Source organism: Anomaloglossus baeobatrachus, chromosome 4, assembly GCF_048569485.1.
Source record: "Anomaloglossus baeobatrachus isolate aAnoBae1 chromosome 4, aAnoBae1.hap1, whole genome shotgun sequence".
Classification (NCBI taxonomy): domain Eukaryota; kingdom Metazoa; phylum Chordata; class Amphibia; order Anura; family Aromobatidae; genus Anomaloglossus; species Anomaloglossus baeobatrachus.
The window spans coordinates 625879892-625895588 of NC_134356.1; the positions used below are offsets into that span (position 1 = coordinate 625879892).

The following is a 15697-nucleotide window of genomic DNA, read 5'->3' on the forward strand; positions in this document are numbered from 1 at the left end:
CAGCATCAGCCTCCCCAAGCATCAGCCTCCACCAGCATCAGCCTCTCTCCTTCCAGCCTCCCCCAGCATCAGCCTCCCCTTCCCAGCCTTCCCCAGGTTCAGCCTCTCTCCTCCCAGCCTCCTTCCTCCCAGCCTCCCCCTCCCAGCCTCCCTCAGCATCAGCCTTCCGCTCCCAGTCTCCCCCAGCATCAGCCTCCCCAAGCATCAGCCTCCACCAGCATCAGCCTCTTTCCTTCCAGCCTCCCCCAGCATCAGCCTCACTCCTTCCAGCCTCCATTAGCATCAGCCTCCCGTTCCCAGCCTTCCCCAGGATCAGCCTCTCTCCTTCCAGCCTCCTTCCTCCCAGCCTCCCTCAGCATCAGCCTTCCCCTCCCAGTCTCCCCCAGCATCAGCCTCCCCAAGCATCAGCCTCCACCAGCATTAGCCTCTCTCCTTCCAGCCTCCCCCAGCATCAGCCTCCCCAAGCATCAGCCTCCACCAGCATCAGCCTCCCTCGTCCCAGCCTCCCCCAGCATCAGCCTTCCCCTACCAGCCTCCCCCAGCATCAGCCTCTCTCCTCCCAGCCTTCCCCATGATCAGCCTCTCTGCTCCCAGCCTCCTCCAGCACGCCGTGCTCCTCTGCCGACACTCACACACCCGATCGCATCCACTCACACACACCCGATCGCATCCACTCACACACACCCGATCGCATCCACTCACACACACCCGATCGCATCCACTCACACACACCCGATCGCATCCACTCACACACACCCGATCGCATCCACTCACACACACCCGATCGCATCCACTCACACACACAGACACTGACGATATCGCACATACGCGCTGATACTCACAACATCCGGACATACCACATGCCTCTGGCCATGTGATCCTCCGTCAGGTCCTGGAAGATCACAACAGCACAGTATCGAGGCCGAGAAGCAAGCGATATCGCCGGATGCTGTGAGTATGTGGATGCGATGTGTGTGTGAGGTGTGTGTGAGGTGTGTGTGAGGTGTGTGTGAGAGTGAGTGCGATCTGATGTGTGTGTGTATGCGTGTGTGTGTGCTGTTATGTTTGTGCGTGTGGAAGTCGCGCCGCTGCAGGACCTTGATTTACTGGTAACTATGCAAGCATGGTTACCAGCGCAACACGTCCCCCGCTCGCACGGGAGCCAACACCAGCATACGGCGGCGGCGTACGCTGATGTGGGCTCCCGTTGGTGAGGGGGGAAAGGGGGGGGGAGTACAGTACTCACCTGGGATTCGTGGCTCCGTGACCGTGTCAGTTCGGGCAATGCGGGGGGGGGGCGAGAGCTAACGTCTATTGCGTGAGGGGGGCGGGGCGTGGCATGGGCGAGTTGCCAATGCCTGCAGGGTGCCGGGGCGAGAGGCCAATCTGTGGGGGGGGGGGCAGAGCTTGGGCGAGCGGCTGGCCAATCCGTGTGGGGGCGCAGCCGGGGCGAGAGGCCAATCCGTGTGGGGGGGCGGGGCCATGGCGAACCCAGAGGCCAATCAGCTTTGTGTCACCGTAAGGACATGTCACCGTGACACAATTTTGGAGCATGACAGACAGACAGACAGAATAATATATATATATATATATATATATATACTGTATATACACACACACGTTTTTCCAAGAATGGCGGTGAGTGCGGAAGGCTTGAGGGTTGGAGGCGGAGCTGGGGTGGAACCTGGGCAGAGTCTCATGGGGGCCCCAAAATTTTGCCAGTGTGGGGCCCTGAAATTCCTAGTGGCGGCCCTACATATAGGGACAGTTAGTTAGTTAGTTTCTCATGGTTGTAATCATGGATACCTAAGCTGGAGAACTATGGGTCATTCCATGTCAAGTGGATCAGTGGTCCCCACTCGACCTTCTCCGATTTTGCTGAAAATTTATAAGGATGTACATGTATGTTTGAAAAGAGGTTCTGTAAATTTTTAGGGCCAGATCTCAAATACATTGGGCACTGTTGACCTTTCACTGGAGGCCCCCCCAAGCCTGCGGCTTCAGCTAAGAGGATTTTGCAAACTTTTGCACATAGCCATTAGAGTTCTATACTGGCTATGATGCTGAAATTTGGCATACTAGCTCAACTTTTGCTGCTAAACACGATAAAATTATTACTGGCTATGACAAAACAATATTTCGGCCGCAATTTTGTGTCAAAGTAGCTTGTAAAACGCCTCGCATAAAATTTATGCCAAACTTTGCCCATATATAACTCAAGACCAAAAACCAATAGGAACTGGTGCTTTACCCTGTACACCAAACATCTACATGACTTTGCATTGCTGCAATATCACGGTTAAAGCATATGTATTTGTGGAAATATTCACACCCACATATGATGACAAACTTTAACCCCTTCAGCCCCCGGGCACTTTCCGTTTTTGCGTTTTTGTTTTTTGCTCCCCTTCTTCCGAGAGGCGTAACTTTTTTATTTTTCCATCAATCTTGCCATATGAGGGCTTGTTTTTTGCGGGACGAGTTGTACTTTTAAATGAAACCATAAGTTTTACCATATGGTGTACTGGAAAATGGCAAAAAAATTCCAAGTGCGGAAAAATTGCAAAAAAAGTGGGATTGTACAATAGTTTTTGGGATATTTTATTCACCGTGTTCACTATATGGTAAAACTGATGTGTGGGTATGCCTCAGGTCGGTGCGAGTTTGTAGACACCAAACATGTATAGGTTTACTTGTATCTAAGGGGTTAAAAAAATTCACAAGCTTGTCCAAAAAACGTGGCGCACGTTTTGCACCATTTTCCAAAACCCGTAGCGTTCTCATTTTTCAGGATCTGAGGCTCAGTGATGGCTTATTTTTTGCGTCTCGACCTGACGTTCTTAACGGTACCATTTTTGCGCAGATGCTACGTTTTGATCGCTTGTTATTGCATTTTGCGCAAAATTTGTGGCGACCAAAAAACGTAATTTTGGCGTTTCGAATTTTTTTGCCGCTACGCCGTTTACTGATCAGATTCATTGATTTTATATTTTGATAGATCGGGCATTTCTGAACGTGGCGATACCAAATATGTGTGTATTTTTTATTTTTTTAACCCTTTAATTTTCAATGGGGTGAAAGGGGGGTGATTTGAACTTTTAGGTTTTTTTATTTTTTTTTAATTTTTTAAAACTTTTTTTTTTACTTTTTTTTTTATTTTACTAGTCCCCCTAGGGGGCTATTGCGATCAGCAATCCGATCGCTCTGCCCTATCTGCAGATCTCAGCTACAGAGCTGAGAACAGCAGATTTGCTGCTTCACTTTCAATGCCGGCTGTATTCCGGCATTGAGAGGAAGTGACTCATGTTAGCTACAGGCGTCATCACATGACCCTGTGCTACCATGGCAACCGCCGAAAGTCACGTGATTATGTCACGTGACTTCCGGTGGGGGCGGGGTAAGTCACTGTCATGGCGGCGCCCATATACATATCGCTGCCAAGACTTTGGAAGCGAAATGTAAGGGGTTAATGGCCGCGGGTGGAAGCGATTCCACCCGCAGCTAGCAGGCACACATATCAGCTGTTAACAGCTGATATGTGCGCGTCTCGCCGCCGCCTGCCGCCTGACCTAGTACGCCTGACCTAGTACGTCATGGGTCGTTAAGGGGTTAAAAAAAAAATTTTACCTATTTTTAGGTCACATTTCTCAAAAAGGGTACCCCTAAAATATATTAATTCTGATATCATTTGAAAGAGCACATTTTTCTCTACAAGGATCATTGGGGTTTTTTTTGGAGTCTCTCAGTTTAAGAAAAGAAAAATGCCACTGAACATGGTGTTATTTATTAATACGCAATGAATGGTAACTGCACTATTCAAACCCTTGCGTTGGTCCATGGTGGTTATACCACAACCAATTCCCTAAGAATTGGTATTATAATCCTATTAAGAATTGTAATAATGCTGTCTTTCGAGAATTGGCAGCCCCATCGCCTAGGAGCCATGGCCGATAGCCGTGCAAGGCAAGTCGCGGGTGGTCTCTTTATCGCAGGTTCCGAAGTCTGAGGGTGGGTGTCTTTGCCTAGGATCCCAAGCCTAATATTGGGTATCTTTTGTTGGTTCCCAAAATATAGTTTTGTCATAGCCGGTAATAATTTTATCGTGTTTAGCAGCAAAAGTTGAGCTAGTATGCCAAATGTCAGCATCACAGCCAGTATAGAACTCTAATGGCTATGTGCCAAAGTTTGCAAAATCCTCTTAGCTGAAGCCGCAGCCTTGGGGGGGGCCTCCAGTGAAAGGTCAACAGTGCCCAATATATTTAAGATCTGGCCCTAAAAATTTACAGAACCTCTTTTCAAACATACATGTACATCCTTATAAATTTTCAGCAAAATCGGAGAAGGTCGAGTGGGGACGATTTTTAAAACTGGTCCACTTGATGTGAAATGATCCCTATACTACATTTCAATTTGGAGGTATTTGCTGATATTATTATTATTACACCAACTACATATTGGGATAGTATCTTAGAGATGGGAATACTCCTTTAAAGGTAATCTGTCACCAGGTTTTTACTCCCCCATCTGAGAGCAGCATAATGTTGGTGCAGAGACCCTGATTCCAGTGGTGTCACTTACTGAGCTGTTTGCTGTTATTTTGATAAAATCAATGTTTTCTGTGCTGCAGATCTAGCAGTTATTTGAATATTGAGCTCTATAATCCTGCCAACATCATTGATTGGCCTCTTTCTGGCCATATTAAGTGCACACAGAATGCTGCCAATCAGTGGTGGGGGCAGGTTATACAGAGCTCATGAATATACTAAACTACCTGCAGCACGCCAAGTAGTCCTGTAATGATAATCTACTGCTGATTAAACAGTGATTTTATCAAAACTACACTCACCACCCCAGTAAGTGACACATCGCTGGAATCAGTATCTCTGTCTCTACATTATTCTGCTCTCACATTACGTGGAAAAACCTGCTGACCAATTCCCAGTAACATAGTGTGTTGGGGAGTACAGGTGTCTTTTTTTCTGTGATATTTTAGAATGTTATGTTCTTTTTGGTGAGTTGCTTTTTCATCATACTGACAAATAAAAAATGCAACTGGAAAAAAAGCGGGAACTCCGTCCTCCAGGATGAATTCTGGTTCTTTATTAGAAAACCATGTGCATAGACAGCAGTAACCAATCAGACGAATTTCAGAATAAAATTCCTCAATCCTAGCTCATGAATAAAAAATATTGTCCCGAAACACGTAAGATGTTCTGATGTTTTTAACATTGTTGTGCACATGATTTTTGAATAAAGAACAAATGTTGTGTTTGCTTGTGGACATACAAAAAATGAAATAAAAAGCAATACATTTACATATACAGTGCCTTGCAAACTTGGGGAGTTTTGGTAAAAAACATTTTTAAGATGCCTTCCGTTTCCCCATGCCTTGAATAGCATACATAGCAATTTTCAGCGAGTTCTGTCCACTGAGTCAGTCTGCACACGGCTCCAAACACCCTAGGTTATTTTATGGCCACCTTATATATATACATCTACTAGCTGTTAGCTGTAGTATCCGGCGTTGCCCAGGATAGTAACTGTCTCTCTCCCAGTCTCTGTCTGTCTGTCTCTCTGTCTGTCTCTTTCCTTGTCTGTCTGTCTCTCTCTATCTCTGTGTCTGTCTCTATGTGTGTGTCTGTCTGTTCCTCTCTTTGCCCGTCTGTCTCTTTGCCCGTCTGTCTCTTTATGCCTCTGTTCCTTTGCCCGTCTGTCTCTTTCCCCGGTCTGTCTCTTTGTCCGTCTGTCTCTTTGCCTGGCTGTCTCTTTCCAGGGCTGTCTCTTTCCAGGGCTGTCTTTTTCCCCGGCTGTCTCTTTCCCCGGTCTGTCTCTTTGCCCGGTCTGTCTCTTTGCCCGGTCTGTCTCTATGCCCGGTCTGTCTCTTTGACTAGTCTGTCTCTTTCTAGGTCTGTCTCTTTCTAGGTCTGTCTCTTTCCCGGTTTGTCTCTTTCCCGGTCTGTCTCTTTCCCGGTCTGTCTCTTTGCCCGGTCTGTCTCTTTCCCGGTCTGTCTCTTTCCCAATCTGTCTCTTTCCCGGTCTGTTTCTTTGCCCGTTCTGTCTCTTTGCCCGTTCTGTCCCTTTGCCCGGCTGTCTCTTTGCCTGTCTGTCTCTTTGCCCGTCTGTCTCTTTGCCTGGGTGTCTCTTTCCAGGGCTGTCTCTTTGCCCAGCTGTCTCTTTCCAGGGCTGTCTCTTTGCCTGGCTGTCTCTTTCCTCGTCTCTTTCTTACCCCGGTCTGTCTCTTTGCCCGGTCTGTCTCTATGCCCGGTATGTCTCTTTGCCTGATCTGTCTCTTTCTAGGTCTGTCTCTTTGCCCGGTCTGTCTCTTTCCCGGTCTGTCTCTTTCCCGGTCTGTCTCTTTCCCGGTCTGTCTCTTTCCCGGTCTGTCTTTTTCCCGATCTGTCTCTTTGCCCGGTCTGTCTCTTTCCCGGTCTGTCTCTTTTCCGGTCTTACTCTTTCCTGGTCTGTTTCTTTGCCCGTTCTGTCTCTTTGCCCATTCTGTCCCTTTGCCTGTTCTGTCTCTTTGCCAGGTCTGTCTCTTTCCCGGTCTGTCTCTTTGCCCGGCTGTCTCTTTCCAGGGCTATCTCTTTCCAGGTCTCTCTTTGGCCGTCTATCTCTCTGTCTCTTTCCCCGTCTGTCTGTCTCTTTCTCCGTCTGTCTCTGTCTCTTTCTGTCTCTCTCTATCCGTCTGCCCACGACATCTTATTACCTCACACATAAAGCGGGCTTTACACGCTGCGATCTCGCTAGCGAGATCGCAAGCAATCGTACCTGCCCCCGTTGGTTGTGCGACACGGGCAAATCACTGCCAGTCGCACACAACCTCGCTTACACCTGTCACACGGACTTACCTGTCCTGCGACGTCGCTCAGGCCGGCAATCCGCCTCCTTTCTAAGGGGGCGGGTCGTGCGGCGTCACAGCGACGTCACATAGCAGGCGGCCAATAGAAGTGGAGGGGCGGAGATGAGCATCCGTAAACATCCCGTCCACCTCCTTCCTTCCTCATAGCCGGTGGAGGCAGGTAAGGAGATGTTCGTCGCTCTTGCGGTGTCACACATAGCTATGTGTGGTGCCGCAGGAACGACGAACAACATCGCTAACATGCAGAGAACGATTTTTCGCTTTAGGACGACCTCTCCACGGCAAACGATTTTGCCCGCTTTTGCGATCGTTTAAGATCGCTCGAACGTGTCACACATTGCGATATTGTTAATGACGCCGGATGTGCGTCACAAACACCGTGACTCCGACGATAATTCACTAACGATATCGTAGCGTGTAAAGCCCGCTTTAGCTTCTTATACTAACAGTTTATTTTGTTCCTATAGTAACCACGGACAGTTGCTATTTATAGCCTTTAGCTCCCACCTCCATTCAGTTTAATAGAGGCAGGATTTTTGGAGAGTAAGTGTAAAGCGCGGGGTTAAATTTTCCCACCCAAACATAGTGTATGACGTTCCCTGAGTCACATGGAGTGTCTGTGCAAAATTTTGTGATTGTAAATGCGACGGTGCGGATTCCTTTAGCGGACATACACACACACACACACACACACACATATACTCAGCTTTATATATTATATATATATAAAAATAGTATTACGAAAAACATCATCTTATCCCACAAATAACCAGCCCTCACTCAGCTCCGTTGGTGGAAACATAAGAGTATTTGGTGAGTCTTTGCTGTGACAGATACTTTGCAGCTTTTCTGCACCTATTATATAATAATAATAATCTAATATATAAAGCTGACTGTGTGTATGTGTGTGTGTGTGTGTGTGTGTGTGTGTGTCCAGAATTGGCATCTGCACCGTCGCAGCTACAGCCACAAAATTTTGCACACTCACACGTCTGGACCCCGAGAGCGTCATAGGCTATGTTGTTAACCCCGCACATTCCAATATACCAATCAATTTTGCCCCTATCTACATAATGGGGAAAAAGTGAAACGAAAAGTGTATCCGCACCGTCGCATTTACAATCACAAAATTTTGCACAGACACCTCATGTGACCCAGGGAACGTCGTAGACTGTGTTTTGACAGGAAAATTTAACCTCGCGCTTTACAGTTACTCTCCAAAAACCATGCCTTCATTAACGTAAATGGAGCCTGGAACTACAGGTTATTAGTAGGAGCTGTGATTGGTTACTATAGGAACAAAAGACATTCATAGTATAAGAAGCTTATATGTGAGATAATAAGATGTCGGTGGGGAGACGGATAGAGAGAGACAGAGAGATAGAGACAGACATTGAAAGAGACAGAGAGATAGAGACAGACAGGGAAAGAGACAGACAGAGACAAACGGTGAAAGAGACAAACAGAGACAGACGGTGAACAAGACAGACAGAGACAGACGGGGAAAGAGACAGACAGAGACAGACCTGGAAAGAGACAGACCTGGAAAGAGACAGATGGGGAAAGAGACATACAGACATGCAGACAAGGACAGAGACAGGCAGACAGGGAATGTGGAGACAGCATGAGAGACAAAGATAGATAGGGAAAAACACAGACCTTGATAGAGACAGACGGGGAAAGAGACAGAAATAGAGACAGACAAAGACAGGCAGATAGGGAAAGAGAAAGACAGGAAAAAACACAGACAAAGAGAGATGGGGAGAAAGACGGGGAAAGAGACAGACCTGGGAAAGAGACAGATGGGGAAAGAAACAGAGAGATAGAGACAGACAAAGAAAGAGACAGACAGAGACAGGCAGACGGGGAAAGAGACAGACGGAGAAAGAGACAGATGGGGAAAGAGACATACGGGGAAAGAAACAGATGGGGAAAGAGACAGACAGAGACAGACAGGGAAAGAGACAGACAAGGAAAGAGACAGACGGGGAAAGAGACAGACGAGGAAAGAGGCAGACAAGAGGCAGACCTGGAAAGAGACAGACGGGGAAAGAGACAGACAGAGACAGACGGGGAAAGAGACAGACGAGGAAAGAGACAGATCTGGAAAGACACAGACGGAGCACATTACTTGTCCAATTTAGTTAAATCTGTGTGGAATATCTGTGGTGTTGAAATATATGCTGTGATATGCTTCTATTAGCTTAGTTTTTGCCTTTTAATAATTCAATTTCTATTTATTTTGTGGTTTTTGTGTGCAGAATACATTTTTGTTAATACATTCTATTTTGTTAACAACAGTTATTAACCCGGGCGAAGCAGGGTAGTACAGCTAGTAATAATAATAAATAAGGCTACTTAAGTTTTTATCGTGTTTTTGACTGTGTAGTTTTTGTCTCTATTTGGTGTGTCATGTTTACATAAAGCTGATTTTTTTCATATTTTCTGGTATTTGGCTTTGAGAAAACTTTAATGATACAGTCATGTGCGGATTTTCCACATCTGCTGCAATTCTATGGAGAAAATCTGCACATAAAACTCAGAGTACCTGCAGGAAAAATGGTCATGTTGCAGATTTCAAACACACACTGTAAACGGGTGCTGGGCCCGTGTGCCCCATCCTGAAGACATCAATGGACGTATGGGACAATAATGTTAATAATGTTCATGTGTGTAATGTGTTAATTTTTAACTTGTAAATGTGGCCATCTTGTGGCTGGTTTTAGGTACTACTCCCCAGCAGAGTATCGTAGATTACCTACCCACAGGGGCAGTGAGTCGGTAAACAGTTAAGAATATCGGGAGGAGTTAGCCACAACGGACAGCGGGACTGGAGACAAAGTTTGAGAAGAACTAGTGACACGCCCACCAGGGCCATGGGGCACTCGGTACAGGGCCGGTTCTGTTGACAAGTCACGGCGGCAGGGCCCTGGCGGTGTCATTTAAATAAGGGATATTTAGTCATGACGCCACCGGTGGTATTTGGCAATGTATGGCCGACGCTGCTGGATGGGACCGGTGGTGCAGATGGTGATGCAGCAATGATGGTACAGCCCCACAGGTGGAGCAGGGCCCCAGGGCGCCCAGTATAGTCTATGATGGAGGAATTAACGTTGGGGTGCAGGACCGAATACGCAGCCAATAACTGGACAACACAGGGACTGTAGTTTCCTTTGCCTTTTTACTTGGTAGTGGATGCTGCAGGCCAGGGAAACTAGTTCAGATGGTAACGGAGGTCCGGGCAGCCTGGAAGCAATTGGGAGATCCACCTTGCCACGTGGGTTTGGAGGCCTTCCTTCTGCGCTGTCCCATGTAGGTCCCTGCTGCTTAAAGCTATGCTGCGGCCCTCTTCCTAGTGTAGGTACAGTTTCTAACCCGTATGGCAGGTGGCGGGAGCCTTTTACAGGTGCCGCTCCTCTGGCAGTGGCTCCGGGCTCTCTTATGCTGCTGTGCCGCTGGATGTCTGGTGTGGCCAGAAGATATGCAGTCTCCTGCCCTCCAGATTCAGCTGCCGGGAATTCAGTACCGAACAACCAAGGACTCCGGCATCCTGTCTCTAGCGCTCTGCTCTGGGGTGAGCTCCGTCACTGCTCCACTCCCCAGGCTATTCTTAACTTCCTCTCTCTCCTCTTCCCTTTCACTCACTAACCCCTCCCCCATGCCAGAATGTTTAGGGAAGCTCCCCTTAAACCGGGTGTTAGAGCTCCCCCTCCTGGTCTGGGTCAGGAAAGCATTGGCAGCTGGTTCTACCTAGCCACGGGGACCCCTTTCTTGCTTCCAGGCATAACATCACCCCCTGTGAGGAGGGCAACACTACTGTGGCAACCGGACCATTGGGGTGCCACACTGGCAGTGTTCAAGTTCGCTGATACCGGAGGTCCAGAGATGGGGTGGCTGTGGCAAGACCAAAAACTAGTACTAGAGACTCAAATGCAGGAAGCAACAACCGAGTACCCCTATCCCATTGCAGTGAGTACCAAACCCCAACCTGGGCATCTTGGGCTGAGACTGTTTCCTGCGGTACTAGTTCAATAGCAGAGGCCTGACGTAGACTTGGGCAAACAGGTCAGCATGGAGAAACCCAGTAGAGGAGCTTTGTCCAAAAGATGTTGAAAATCATTAGCAGGAGTGGGACCCTAAGGGATGAAGGTGACCCTTTGAGTGCAGGACTTTATGATTTTACTGAGTGGAACCGTGGTGTCAAATAGTAACGGAGAGGCCATTGGAACAACAGTGGTAGTACCAGGAACCATGGAACAGTCTGCAGTAGAAGGGTGCTTCAAAGTCAAATGTTCCGTACCTACAAGTGCTTCTTAATAAATTAGAATATCATCAAAAAGTTAATTTATTTCAGTAATTCAATACAAAAAGGGAAACACATATATATTATAGAGATTATAGCGTCATTACACACAGAGGGATCTATTCCTATATATTATATAGAGTCATTACACACAGAGGGATCTATTACTGTATATTATATAGAGTCATGACACAGAGAGGGATCTATTCCTATATATTATATAGTCATTACACACAGAGGGATCTATTCCTATATATATTAATATAGAGTCATTACACACAGAGGGATCTATTCCTATATATATTAATATAGAGGCATTAAACACAGAGTGATCCATTTCAAGTGTTTATATCTGTTAATGTTGATGATTATGGCTTACAGCCAATGAAAACCCAAAAGTCATTATCTCAGAAAATTAGAATTACCACAAAACACCTGCAAAGCATTTAAAATGGTCCCTTTGTCTGGTTCAGTAGGCTACACAATCATGGGGAAGACTGCTGACTTGACAGATGTCCAGAAGCCAGTCATTGACACACTCCACAAGGAGGGTAAGCCACAAAAGGTAATTGCTAAAGAATTTGGCTGTAAAGTTGTGATATATTCTTGTGTGACCCAGTTGAATTTTTTTTTTTTGAGCGGGGCGATGCAGTTAGACCTTTTGCTATGGGGCACCCTGATTTCTATGTAAGCCCCGGCCCCTCAGATGCTGGATTCAGTCCTGGCAGTGGACGCCAGCGGCTCCAGTACTGGAGTATTGATTTTTCCCACCTCCGTGTGCACATCATTAGGGTTATCCAGTGTTAGACACTTTATAAAATGGACCAATTGACTTCTATGGGCTACAAGCGCTGTTAATCCACATCTGCTGAAAGTCGCTGCATTTCAGAAACAAATTACAAATGCACATGAAAGAAATGTGGCACCCCTGAGGAGTCAGGTGCCACAGGGTATTGCATCCAGTAACAGGTGCGGTGCTAACCCCGTGTTCTTGGAAGAGCGGCGCCGGTAAATACCATTCAAACACACACATCTTTGCTCCACTGCAGCGGTCAAACTGCTCAGATCCGGGGGTGATTATTCGTGGCTCGAAGGTCTCCGGACCCGGGGGCAAGGGGCCACACTCGAATGAAGAAGGGGGGTATTTACAGGGGAGATATAGAGTGTGACACCACCCTTGGTGTATGGTAATTGGGAGTACCACCGCTGCCGTTCGGAGTACCTGGGGTGATGGAGTGGGGCAGCTGAGGTGTCGTCGCCCTCCACGGGTAGCGGAAGGCCCCGGGACTCGGGGGGATGCAGGGGTCACTCAGGTACTTACTCAGTCAATAAGCAGACACTAACAACCGGGTAAACCAAATCTCGGGGTATCGCTGCCGCTTGAGGGGAGCACGTCCGGGTCCCGTCCCCTATAGGGTAGATAACTGTGGGAGCCTGCTCTCAGGGCTCACGCTTGGTATTTTCTGGACCGTTTGGTTGGAAGGTCCTATCCCCCTTGTTGCGCTAGTGTCCCGATTCTGAAGCGGGTGGGAACAGATCATAAAGGCTCCGTTCTCCTCAGGTGAATTGTCAGGTTGCCTGAAGCTTCTCCCCGAACTAGGGTCCATGTACCCTGCCGTGCCTTTGGTCCCGGACTGGTCACATTGCCAGGCTGCTGACCGTACTCCTTGACAGGTCCAGGTCCCTTGCCACAATACCCTGTGACCGGGGGTCTGACTCCTCTAGGTCCAGACCACCGTCTGCAACCTAGACAGCTTCTTTTGGGAGCCACCACTCCCCAAGCTCCTCTCACTCCCTCTCTTACTACTTCACTGACTATACTCCTCCCCTCCCCGACCCCCCAGGTGGGCGACTCTATTCCACTGAAGCCGTCCACTGGTGTGCCTGGTGGGTGTGGTGCAGGGTGTATCTAACATTTAATTTGCTGTTGGAGGCAACACCACAGGATAGGGACCCAGAACCATGAGGGATGTGGAATACCGCATGGAAGGGCAGTTTGTGCAGTACCCTGTGATGACCTGATAGGCCAGGGGCGTCACACATCCATGGCCTTTTTCCCAGACTGGGTAACAGGCTAGAGACGGATCTGATGGATGGCCACCTATTGGTCGGGACTTATCCAATCCGCTAGTCAGAAAATCGGGAGGAGGAGGGGCTAATCAGTGTAGTTAACAGTAGACAGACATCTTGACAGAGAGTGTGAAGTGACTTGTTGGGCTAAAGGAGTATGGTCGCGAGGGTGAGTATGGTGTGAGTACTGACGGGACCGAGCACCGGCGGGGTGCAGAGCCCTAGATCAGGAAGACGCTTCAAGCTCACCTGATGAATCTGCCTGGTGAGGGAATCATCAGGGATCCTCACCAACGTGTCTGGGACACAGCAGCAGAGAGGGAACCCGGGAACTGGGACAGAGGTTCGACCCAAAAGAGGTTCAAGCTGCCTGCCGTACGGGCCAGGACTGTGAAAACCGGAGGGGACCCCAGAACGCTTCAGGCCACGGGGACCCACCAGTTACAGACAGGTGCATGGAAATAAAGCTCACCAGGCCACCACACCAGCACTGGGAGCAAAGGAATACCGGATTACCTGAGGCCCAGATTGGTAGAGACCGGCACCAGCCGGGTTGCAGCTTCACAGAACCAGTGAGTAAAGCACAAGTTATACCGCAGCCCCTGTGTTGTCTGAATTCTTCCTACACGTCCGCACCAATGTACTACAACCACCATCATCCTCCCCTGGGGCCTAGCTCTACTTGCGGAGAGACATCACACCTAAGCTGCCCAATACCACCAGCCCCAGCAGTGAGAGACTCTGCGCGGCGGCTTTCCCCATATAGCCGCATACCGCAAGTGGCCTCACGAAAAACACTATTTTTTTATTTTCCTTTTTTAAGCAACCCCCAGGGTCACGGAAGCGGGCACCGGCCATCCCTGATTCAAGGCCCGGGGGTGTCAGAACAACAAAGGAAAAAATCATGAGAGGAAAGGAGATGTCAAAAGCAAAAATGAAACCTCGTTCACACGTTGCTTAACCCCATTGAAAGCAAAATGGCCCCACACAAAAAAAGCCGCAGATGCACAGAATTTACATTTCCTGTGGTTTTAATGCTGAAAAAACGCATTAACAATGCTCTGTGTGAACATACACTATTTGATGCTCGGTATGACATCACACGTCCAGACCCGTGACGTCATGAAATCCACACGTCCTGCGCTGAAATGCAGCCAAGTCGCTACACAGCCGCACTGGGAGCTACACATTGTTTAACCCCTAACCACACTGGCAGCACAGGGGTTAAACTGTGACATTGCTCCGGATGGAATGTTCAGTAGAAGGTTCTTTAACCCCTGCCTCTCCACACCGCCCGAACACTCCTCATTGCCAGGTCATTAGTGAGAGGGTTAAACACCAGAACGTCTCCTTTAAAAGGCGGAGAAGAAATGTTGCTATAAATAGAGCACTGACGTCCGCCGCAGAGTGGCGTCCAATCACAGACTCTCCCCGAGTCCCCGCCCCCTGGCCTGTCACTCACTCCTGGACTCGACCAAAGACGATTCGCTGGAGGCGGAGCCTTATGATTCCCACGTCCTCTCATTGGTTTCAACGCGGCGTGACGTCAGGTTCATCGTCTCCTGGGTGACAAAGGAGGAGGAGGCGGGACAATCGGCCGGAAAGAGGTGTCAACAGTGAAGGGAAAGAAACCTCCGCTGATTGGCTGCTTCCACCGACACCTAGGCGGGACTCCGACGATTATTGGCTGACGTATGTTGAATGACGCCAATTGTAGGCGTGGCCAGCAGGTGAGCGGGGTCCTAGAGGTATCGCATAGGAGGAGGAAAGAGGCTCCGCGGCCTGCGGGTCCTAGAGGTGACGGGAGTCTGTGTGCGGGCTCCGGACGTGTCAGCGGCCGAGGAGGAGAGCCCGAGGTGCGGACGGTTAATCACGGTAAAGATGGCAGAGGAAGGGCCTGGCGGGGATACAGGCGGGAGGGGCATCGGCTGCTAACCGGGCCTGAGTACGATGGGCCGGGAGCTCCGGGCGGCCGCTCACCGTGCGAGGCCTGTGCGCCGGACTGGAGGGATCGCGGGATAGGCCGGCCTCTGTGCCCGGAGGCCGCTGACAACTAACGGTGCAGGGTGAGTCTGCTGGAGACAAGGAGGGTCCACATCCGCCTGCGCGACCCCCGGGGAGTGCCCAGCCATGGGGGAGTGCTGCCACCCTGCGCCCCCAGCTATGATGGGGGAGTGCTGCCACCCTGCGCCCCCAGGAATGAAGGGGGAGTGCTGCCACCCTGCGCCCCCAGGAATAAAGGGGGAGTGCTGCCACCCTGCGCCCCCAGGAATGATGGGGGAGTGCTGCCCACCCTGCGCCCCCAGGAATGATGGGGGAGTGCGGCCCACCCTGCGCCCCCAGGAATGATGGGGGAGTGCGGCCCACCCTGCGCCCCCAGGAATGATGGGGGAGTGCGGCCCACCCTGCGCCCCCAGGAATGATGGGGGAGTGCGGCCCACCCTGCGCCCCCAGGAATGAAGGGG

General features: G+C 49.4%; 1 protein-coding gene across 2 annotated transcripts in view; it reads left to right on the forward strand.

The window, feature by feature from the left end:
• Positions 1 to 14928: 14928 nt before the first annotated feature.
• Positions 14929 to 15697, forward strand: part of LOC142304190 (cAMP-dependent protein kinase catalytic subunit alpha) — a 120798-nt gene continuing 120029 nt past the window's right edge. Inside the window, exon 1 of one of the 2 annotated variants that reach the window (XM_075346323.1) lies at positions 14929 to 15107. The gene's annotated coding sequence lies outside the window, so the exon portion shown is untranslated. The remainder of the gene's footprint in view (positions 15108 to 15697) is intronic. The other variant, XM_075346324.1, reaches the window with a different exon arrangement.